An 8,220-nucleotide genomic window follows, 5' to 3' on the forward strand; every position below is an offset into this window, starting at 1 on the left:
GCGTGCCTATGAGGTCAACATAGGCTCAACCACCACCCACCCCCTGACTCTAACACACATGGGGAAACAAAGCACAGGGACACTTTTCCAGACAACTCAGGTGCCTAGAGATCTGCTCAACTTCCAGCAATCTAAGCTCAAAGATACTCTTTCAAGAAGTTTTGTTATGATTGGATTTATGTTTCTACAAGTATGTAGGTAGAGGTTAGATGAATGGATTTCTCCTACAGTGTTGCTGACTCTTCTCCTCCTAGGTATAATATAGTCAGAAAGGAACCAACATCAGAAAGAAAGAAAGGGAGGGAGGGAGGAAGGGAGGAAGGAGAAAAAGAAGGAAAGAAAAAGAAAGAAAGAAAGAAAGAAAGAAAGAAAGAAAGAAAGAAAGAAAGAAAGACCTATTCATTGAACACTTACTTGCCTATCTTCGTTGGCTGTCTTGGTTTGGGTTAGAATAAAATACTGGTATAAAAAACCCGGGTTTGTTTCTCACAGTTCTGGTGCTGCCAAGTCTATCAGGGTGCCGGTCGATTGAGTGTCTGGTGAGAGTCTCCTGTTCATAAACAGCTTTCTTCTTCCTGGGTCTCTCCAGTAAAGGCCCTATCCCATTCAAGAGGCTCCCCTTCATGACCTGGTCAGCTCCCAGAGGCACCACCTCCTCCTACCATCACGCTGGGGATTAGGTTTCAACACAGGAATTGCAGGGGGACACCAATATTCAGTGTATAGCATTGCCACATGCCAAGCCCTGTTCTAAATTCCTCTCGTGTATACCCTTTCCTGAACCCTAGGTCCCTGGTCTTCGCTGAGTCACCCCATTGTTGTAGCTTTCCATTGTATTGACCCAACCTGAGGAAAAAAATAGCTCAACAGTTGCAGAAAATTAAACTCCCCAATGTGCTGGGGCTGTGATCTGAGCCTGATTAAACTGACCCTCTCTCTGTCGCCATTCACCAGCTATTACCTTGGGTAAGTAACCTGCCATCAGAACCTTGGTTTTCTCATCCACAAAATGTGGTTAGTAGAAATCTCACCTTCTGGGGTTATTATGAGACTTGAACAAGACAGGAACTATAATGTGTTCAGTACAACATACATTATGGTGTTTTTTTTTCTTTAATTAGATAATATTCATCATGCTCTGAATCTTGGAGAGATGACAAGGAAGTTTTGTCTGGGAGAGGCCTAGAGAATTCTGATTAACAGAAGGAATTAATGATTAGCAGTCCTGTGCCATATGTGGACTGAAAATAGTATCAAAAGTTTAACTCCAGGAGTATCAGGAAGAACTTAAAATATTGGAGCCCCAAGGAAAAGTATGTGGCTTTCTCTGAGGTTCTCATAGACATCTGTGGCCTCTGGATAGCCACCCGGTTGGCCAGAGTTGGCTGGCACCTGAGAATATGTGCCATCGGCCTGTCCCCAACTCACTCAGCTGCCCATGCCCTCTCTGGTTTCTACCCCTTTCTCCTGGCACTGTGGAACATTATTGTTCTTCCTAGCCACTGTCTCTCCAGAGTGGGATTCCAGAAGCTTGGAGAGACAGGTATGTGTGTGTCTGCCCTGCCATGGCAGGGAAGTTGGTCAGATCAATATGTGTTCAGATGTTTCATGGGGAAAAAGAAACAGGAAAATTCTTGAAGTGCAGATGAGGCGGCTGAACTGAAGGCCCTCGCCTCTGCGTGGCCAGACTGATCCACAAACCACCATAGAAAATGCCCAGGGAGCTCCCGCCCCACTGTGCTGACAAAGATGGGACTTTTCATGTAGTCTCCATCCCTGAAGAAAGAAGGTGTGTGTTAGAGGTGCACAGGAAATCACCCCTACATGACTTTCCCCTCCTGTATGGTTGAGGAAATACCCCTTCAGGCAAGCTTCATGATAAAGAGGGGTCTGCGTAGAGAAATGCTCACAACTACTGTTGAGGGAGTCCTCATCACATCAGTGACTCACACTGATCTCCTGTAACCCTGTGCAAAACAGCCATATGCTACTATTGCTATTTTCCAGTTAAAGGAAGTGAGGTTTAAACCAGTTGAATAAAAGGCTCCAAATCCTATAGTTAGTAATGACATTGAAATACTGACACCGAAACTTGGACAGATGGAGTCATTCAAACCAGTGATAACTCTGCTTCCTAGAACAACTGGGTATAGCGCCCCACTTCCCCATCCTAAGTCGAAAACTAAGTCCCTCTACAACTTCCAGCCAATGCCTGAGGACTGATTTCCAGATTTGGAGTACTGAGATGAACAGGACCCAGAGCCTGCCTTTAAGAAACTCTTGGAACTTAGCTAATTTAATATAATGTGATAAAATCAGACACGTTGGAGTCAAGCCAATCTGGGTTTAAATACTGGCTGTTCAATTTACAGGAGGCACAGGGGTTGGATGTTGAGAGAAATTTCTAAGGCAAACTCAACAGGTCTTGCTAATTAAGAGGCTCAAGTTAGCTGACATTACCTTAACCTCTCTAAGCCCCACTTTCTTCATCTTTAAAGAGGATAAATACATTGCCTCGAAGGACTGTTGGAAAGATTACATTAGCTAATGTATATAAAGCCACTGGGTGCTTGAAAACAAAAGCTCTCAACAAATAGTTATTGCAACAGCTTGTGTACACAAGAAAGGATAGACGAGATTAACTCTGCCATTGAAAGGCAAGCATCGGGAAAGCCTTCACAGTCAGAGGCTGTGTGTGAAATAGCAATCTGAAAGAGTGTGACGTATTTGAGAGAAGGGGAGCAACTACTGTGGGCTGATAGATGGAGGGTGTTTGGAGAGGTAGGTAGAGCAGACTAGATGGCTATTGGAAGGCATTGGATTGAAAGCAAGGTGTGACATAGGCAGGTGAGCATTTTGAAAAAAAAAAAAACCTCTGGCTGTAGAGGAGGAAAGTAGAGAGAAGGGAAAGCGCCAAAAGCACAGAGACCAGGTAGGGGAGGGTAGAGCAGGGTTAGATAGGGTGGGAGAGAAGAGAGAAATGCCTTGTTGCAATAGTGAGACTGAATCTGAGCAATATGAAGGAGTTTGACTCAACAGAACTTGCTAAGAAGCCTGGGAATTGGGGTCTTCCTCCCCCCTGGTGTCTGAGTGTTAGAATGGGCAGGACATGGGACATGAAGTGGTGATAAATCCACGTGGGCTCGATGGACAGTAATGGATGAGTAACGATTTATTTGTACCATGCAGTTATAATTCCGCTTTATGTGGAAATAATACATGGACCTATGGATGTGCCATGACTTCCAAATGCAAGTAGGTGAGCTATGCTTAGGGGCTATGTAAAGCTTTTGTGGAAAAGGATGTAGACTTAAGGAAAGAACACTCCTCCTCATCTTCTTCGTCTACCCCTTCCACTTCTCCCTCCTTATCCTTGCCCTCCTCCTCCTCCTCCTCTTCCTCCTCCTCCTCCTCCCCCTCCTCTTCCTCCTCCTCCTCCTCCTCCTCCTCCTCTTTTTTCTCACTTCTAGTCTTGCCTCTTGGCAGAGTGGCTGTGTGGCCTTTAGAAAGCTATTCAACCTCTGTGGGTCTTGGCTTCTTATATGCCACCACCATACTGAGGAGGATGTGCCAGGGACGTGAGGGATTATATTAGGTGGTGATTCATGTACAGATAAGGTTTTTAACTTCTCTCTCCCTTTTATCTTCATTACTTTTCATTGAGGTTGACAGTGGGAGAATGAATGGCTCCTCTAGAGAGAGTTAAGGTCCCAGCAAGTCTGGAGCAGAGTCTGGATCCCGAGCCAACTCTACTGGCCTAAAGACAACTCAAGTCCCTCTCATGGTTATACAAGATGCTAATTGTTAAGAGTCCAACAAGCCCTGGGCAAGTGACCACCTCTGTGTGCCTTGGTGTTCTCCTCTGCCAGTTAGGGGAAATAATAGCAGCTGCCATAGGATCTTAGTGAGGGTGGGTCTACATATGTCAGATACTTAGAATAGTACCTGGTGTGTAACAAGTACTATGCAAGGGTTAGTTATTATTGCTGTTCTTGTCCTCCACAACCTACTTTACAGCCGCACTGAAAAAAATCTCCATGTCTTCTCACACCTTCCTTCTCAGCCTTTGCATGTGCTATTCTCTCTGCTGGGGATGCCCTTCCAGGTTACACAGATGTAGTTAAAACATCTTTTATTGCCTCCCTAAAACATTTTGCCTCTCTCAGAAGGAGTTGGTAACTCTCTCCTCTGGGGTCTTATACTGAGGACTTCCCTGCCTCCATTCCCATTTCAGAATTTTTCTCTCTCAGTGTCACTGTCCCTCATAGGATGATGAACAACACAAAGACATGGTCTGGGTAGGATTCTGTTTGTATCCTGGAGTCTAGCACTGGGCCTAGCTCTTGGCTTGGTGTCATGAACAAGGGGGGACCCTAAGGGAGGGTCCCAGGAAGCATATGAATACCCAGGATCCCCTGAGACCAGGGACCCTTCCAATCTACCATCAATGCAGCACATGGGGGCCTGAAGAGAAGGCTGTAGCCAAACAAAACCCACAGGTTTTGTGTGGGGGTGTGCTTTTTAATTGGCTTCTGACCATAAAATTGCCAGACTCTGAAAGGCACTCACTGTCTGCCTGCCTTTGGAAACTTCACTGCATGTGTTTGTATATGCTATAGCTGAAGCCAAGCTGTTCTGTTTTCCTGTTTTACAGGAGTTGGCAGCAAGGGAGCATGAGGGGCCACAGGTGTGCTCTGCTGGACAAGTGCGTGTGGGGTGGGGCGGGGGGAAGGAGAGAAAAAAGGAAGGAAAAGAAGGAAGGGAAAGAGGCACAGAAAGAAAAGAGAAGAAGGGAGGAAGGAAGGAAAGGAGGGAGGGAAGGAAGAGAAGGAAGAAAAGGAAAAGACAAGGAGACAAGGGAGGAGGTTTAGTCCAGGTGGCAGTGAGTGCCCCAAATGGAAAGTTAAAAATTTAGATTTTGCCCCTGGCTCTACCACTAACAGGCTGTGGGACCTTGGGCCAGTCTCTCAGTCTTACCCTCGGGATCTTTTCACGAACAGATTAGTGGGACTGAGGCATCCTTGAAGAATCCTTCTAGTCTAATGTTCCAGGATTCCCAAGCCCTCAAGGACCACAGCTGGAAACGGAGGGAGTAAACGTTCCTGTATTATTTGTAGAGGATACTGGTGTTCCCCAATCACGCACCCAGAGAACTGTTATTTATCTCAGGAAAGTTGATCTGACCATATCCCCCCAAAATTCTGGATAGGGGCTCCCCCGTTTGGTTCTTACCATACCCATACATCTGTGATGCTTCCACCTAACCCATCGAGTTCTAATTATCCTTTTAAGTTCCTGTTTCCCCTAAGACGTCACCTCCTTGCTAGGGCCGCGTTTTATGTCTCCTGTGCCCAGGTCAGGTGGGAACAGATGTTAGGTGCTCAGAAAATGTGTGCCGATTTGAATCTTCCAGGACAGTGTTCACGAAGCCCGTCCTATGCAGACTTTGTACTTTGTAAAGAAGAGAATGAGGCTGGATTTGTGTTCACAAGGTCTCTACACCAGAGCAGGTCTTTGGGTGTCTCTCTTCTGACCCCCTTTGGGCTCTGCCAAGAGATCCACTCATGGAGTGCTGAGGAGCCCCGGAGGAGATCATTTGTGAAAGAACCGGTGAAGTTTGTTCAAATGTCAGGCCTCCACATTCTCCCCTCGTTCAGAGAGGCTGGTCTCTTGGAGATTCCGATTAGAATGACCAATTCTAACCACAACAAGAGCAGTAATTACCATTTGTTGAGCATTTTCCATGGCCAGGGTTTGGACCAAGCCATGATTGTAGTATCTCATTTAGGTGGCACTCACATCCTGTAACCCGGCTGTTGACATCCCCATTGTACAGAATAAATCCTGAGGCACAGAGAGGGTAGGGGATGTGCTTGGAGTGATACCGTCAGCAAGGAGCTGGGATGGAGTTCCAATTCAAGATGTGGCGTCTCTGCTGCTCTGTTATCATAACCACTCCAGAACATTTCTAAAATTCTCCCATTTTAGAAATAAGAAGACTGAAGGCAAGGAAGGAAAAAGTGCTTGTCCAGGGTCATGCAGCTGACAGAACCAAGAGTGGAATATTCCCTGATTTTTATCTCTAGTGCTTCCCTGACCCCTGGGCAACCCCAGGCCCATCCCCTTTCCTGACGTCTTTGCAGGTAGGGAGGGGCAGGGAAGAGAGCCTTAACCTCTGCTCAAGAAGCGAGGTCAGTGCCAAGTGTGGCCAGCCTTCCCAGGAGGTTTTGTAGTACAAATACCAGCCCGGTTGCAGTTCACTAGGTTTTATGATCAGAGATGACGTAGTTTCTTCACTCACTTGTAAGCTGTTCTACTCCTTAGTCCGTGAACTGCCTTCCCAGAGCAGAGGGAGAGGCAGGGTCTAGAGGGGCTGTCGTCGGGCATCAGCAAGGCTGGCCTTGCCCTATCGGAAAGTAAAAGCGTGACTGATCGGCTGGGGTGGCTTTGGGCTAATTTCTTCCCCTCTTTGGACCTTGGTCTCCCATGCAATGTAATTTGGAGCATCGGACTGAAACATCCAAATGCCTGGGAGCTCGGGGGAAATACAGATTGCCCCCCCCCCCGAGACTCTAGTTGAGTGAGTGAGTCTTGGGAGATACCTGGGAGTCTATATTTTTGCAAGTCTCCTAGGGTGACTTTGGTGTTTGCCTTGTTTAAGAACCAGAGATCTAGATGATTTTCAAGAACTTCTGCAACCAGAGAAGGGAGAGTTTGTGAGTTTATATGGAGAATACACTGAGGTGCAATCTCATCTTCAGATATTGTCATAGTAAACATGCAGCTGAAGGAACGGGATCCCTTTTTGGGGTTCAAGAAGGCAGAGTGGAGACAAGAAGATTTCTCAGAAAGGCCAGTTTTGTCTCCCTACTTAAAGGGCTATTCTTTTTGTATGTGAGGCGGTGAGCTTTACATCACTAGAGAGGTACAGATTGACAGTCAGTCGAGTTGAGTTTCAGGTCCCTGTGGCAAGGAACTAAACTCAGAAAGAACTATTAAAGGACAGAAAAGTTATGAGGAATGAATATTGGCCTTTAGAGTCAGACAAACTTAGATTTAAATTCTAGCTTCCCCAAATGTGGCAACTTTACAGACCTGGAATTTAGTTTTATCACCAGAAAAACAGGAATCATCAGTTTCATATACGTTACTGCAATGTTCATCGTGGGGAAGGCATTATCAATAAATAAGAAAAGGCCTGACATAGACACAGAGTAGGTGCTCAATAGAGTCTTGTGGCGGTTTTTTTTTTGTTTTGTTTTGTTTTTGTTTTGTTTTGTTTTTTTTTAGTTTGCACTTGGTCATGCCTTTGGCATCACTATTAGTTCCAAGAAAACCTAACTTCAGGGAGAAAGCTTCTCACCCAGCCATGTGTTTGGTTACATAAGACACTGGGGTCTGTGCTAAAAACAAAATCGACAAACAAAAACACAGCAAAGGATGATTATTGGGCAGCAGAGGTTTCCGTGGTTGGCTGGGGGCATGGGGCATGGGCCACAGATGAGAATTTTTCACCCTTGTTCCTTTTCAGTCTTCAAGTGAAACTTCCAGATGGGGATGGGCCAAGGTCAGAGCCCGCTCAGCACATCTGTAATTGGGTTAATGGTGTTTGGACGTGTTTAATCTATTTGTCCAGTATCTGTGGGGTATGTGACAGTCACGGAACAGGCTGCAGCCCTTGATGCTGGGCACAAACAACACACTATTTCCAAGCAGCAGTGACACGGACAAGGGTGACACTGGACTCCATAGCCTGCCCCAAGCATAGCACACTGTTTGGTGTTTGCCTTGTTTAAGAACCAGAGATCTAGATGATTTTCAAGAACTTTTGCAACCAGAGAAGGGAGAGTTTCTGCAATTTCAAGTATCACCATATTATGCCCCTGCTCATACCCAGTTATTTTTTAATCTCATGCCTTATACCCAAGTAATGCCAAGCTTTTTGATATCCCCTGCCCATTCCTTATTTTTCTAGGCCTCCATAATTTTGCTCATCCAGCTTCCATGATCGTGCACACTCTTGCCACCTTTCTTTCTGCCCACCTCTGAACCTCAACCGTCATATCTCCCACTGAAGACAGGAGCATGCAACCTGCATGTACAAAGTAGAATCTCACTCCAAGGACTCTGAGTCTTGAGCAGAGTGATACTAGAGAGGGACAGTTGGGGTTTGTAAAGCCTGGGCACAATTTTTGAGCTCTTCTTGCTACCAAGGCCCTG

This window comes from Nyctereutes procyonoides, unplaced genomic scaffold, assembly GCF_905146905.1.
Source record: "Nyctereutes procyonoides isolate TBG_1078 unplaced genomic scaffold, NYPRO_anot_genome, whole genome shotgun sequence".
NCBI classification, from domain to species: Eukaryota; Metazoa; Chordata; class Mammalia; order Carnivora; family Canidae; genus Nyctereutes; species Nyctereutes procyonoides.